Source organism: Saccopteryx bilineata, chromosome 2 (genome assembly GCF_036850765.1).
Source record: "Saccopteryx bilineata isolate mSacBil1 chromosome 2, mSacBil1_pri_phased_curated, whole genome shotgun sequence".
Lineage (NCBI taxonomy): Eukaryota > Metazoa > Chordata > Mammalia > Chiroptera > Emballonuridae > Saccopteryx > Saccopteryx bilineata.
In genome coordinates this window covers 309,853,570-309,855,887 of record NC_089491.1, presented here as the reverse complement: position 1 = coordinate 309,855,887, position 2,318 = coordinate 309,853,570, and the positions used below count along the sequence as shown (strand labels likewise).

At 48.3% G+C, this 2,318-nt stretch overlaps 1 non-coding gene across 1 annotated transcript; it reads left to right on the top strand.

The window, feature by feature from the left end:
- Positions 1-967: 967 nt before the first annotated feature.
- Positions 968-1,043, top strand: TRNAP-GGG (transfer RNA proline (anticodon GGG)). Its single transcript has one exon. It is a non-coding gene; the product is annotated as a tRNA-Pro (tRNA).
- Positions 1,044-2,318: the final 1,275 nt, after the last annotated feature.

Sequence of the window (2,318 nt, the reverse complement as noted above, 5' to 3'; positions counted from 1 at the left end):
AAGTGGTCTGTCCCAGGGCCACTTGGCTCCAGGGCCTCCTAACTTCCAAGCTATTTTCACAGCTGTGCTATGTCACAATTGAGCTGTTTGCACTGAATCAAGTTTCCTTCTCAACTGCACCCCAAATTGGGGATTCCTTTTGGTGTTGAAATGACACCAATGACCTTTGGTTGACACCAGTTTGAACTTTTAAGAAGTGAACAGAAAGCTACAGAATCCCTCAGAGCTAGAAAGGGAGAACCATCAGAGCATGGTGGAAGACAATGGTTAAAACCACGTGAAGACTGTGTTGAACAGAGTTCAGAATGTTCATTGTTTCTATCTGTAAAAAAGCCCTTGAGGTAAGAGGCAGTCTGGTCTTGTAAATAAACAGATAGTATTTGAAGATGATTGGGACACAATCATCTTCAAATGTGGGAAGAGGCCAGGTGATGGAAACCTTCCTTGTACTTCATTGTGGGGACAAAGGGAACCCATATATTTTAATAATCAAATTTGCATTTTAGATGCTTTAACAGGGGATGGGGTGGGGAATGGAGACAGAGAAACCGTTTAAGCAGGAGATGATGATCTGTGAAAGGCAGTAAAGATAGAGAAAAGTGGTCAGATTGGAAGATACTTAGGAAGAGAACTGTCAGGAATTGCTGACTGAGGAAAGGGCCAAGGAAGCTGCTCTTTCCAGCTGACCCCAAAAGTGCTGTTCTGGTTCCAGTTCCTGCTCTCAGTTCATTAAGTAGTGGACCGATGCCCAGGTCAGCCTTTTGGATCTCGGGCTTGGTGCTTAGGCAGGCTGCTGCCCCTGTGGGTATCAGCAACACCATCTTTACACAGTCCTCCCAGCAGCTTGAGGAGGCAGGCTGTGCCTCAAGTGTCACCCCAGTTTCACAAATGAGGAGACCCAGGTCCTGATATTTAAGTGATTTGCCTAATCCCCCCACAGCTGGTTTGTTAAAAGGACATTGCCTAGGCCCTGGCCGGTTGGCTCAGCGGTAGAGCGTTGGCCTGGGGTGCGGGGGACCCGGGTTCGATTCCCGGCCAGGGTACATAGGAGAAGCGCCCATTTGCTTCTCCACCCCACCCCCTCCTTCCTCTCTGTCTCTCTCTTCCCCTCCCGCAGCTGAGGCTCCATTGGAGCAAAGATGGCCCGGGCGCTGGGTATGGCTCCTTGGCCTCTGCCCCAGGTGCTAGAGTGGCTCTGGTCACGGCAGAGCGACGCCCCAGAGGGGCAGAGCATCGCCCCCTGGTGGGCAGAGCGTCGTGCCGGGTGGATCCCGGTAGGGCGCATGCGGGAGTCTGTCTGACTGTCTCTCCCCGTTTCCAGCTTCAGAAAAAATACAAAAAAAAAAAAAAAAAAGGATATTGCCTAAAATACAATGTAAACAAACTAGGGCCTGGTGACCAGCTGTTTGGGTCTTTCTCAAGCTGGGGACGTATTTCATATCAGAGGCCCACCTGGGAACTGTGGGAAAGTGCGCATGTGCTACGGGTGAGAAACCCGTGCCCCACGGGGTGAGTAAGTGCAGCTATACTAAGGTGGCCAATTGTCCTCCTTTAGGGAGGACAGTCATTCTTTTGTAAGTTCTGTCCTCCCTCAAAAAGTGTCCTCCTACATGTCCTCTTTTTTGATATTGGAAGACTAATCTGTAAATGTCCATATTTAATTGATGCAAGTTGATCCATTGTGTGTGATGTGACATATTTGTATCTAAATTAGTACTTTTTTCTTACAATTATTAAAAATTAATAGGCTTGTAAGCATAATTATAATATAAAATATTACAAACGTTTTATGCACTTATCATACTATAGTGCATTATTGTTGCAATGAATAAAATGTTTCTTTTATTTACCATCTTGGGGGGGGGGCAGTGCGCAAGCGACACAAGCCCAGACAAGGAAAAGAAGGGGACTATGACTGACAGTACTGGTTTGGCTCTCAATCTGCCTAACCAGTCCACGTTTCCTTACAGGAACCCATGCCATGAAGAACCCCCTTCCTTAGGCTTAGGTCCAATGCTTTACTGTCTGGCAGTGAGTACCACATTTTTGCATTACCCCAGGATCAAACTGAACGAATCACCGGGCCTGAGGCGCCCACTCCTCCGGAGGCCTTTCCGGGGCAGAGTAAATGGGCAAAAAGCTCATAGGTTAGCGGAGATCGGAAGAGGCGGGGTCTCCGGATGCACCGAAGGCAGTGTGGGGTTTGTAGTTCCGGGTCTGGGGCAGCTCTTTCAAGACGAAATTTGGAGACAGATAGTTCGGAGCTGGCCCAGAAAAACTCTCAGAGGGGAATTAGATGTGAGGCATCTGCATGGGTA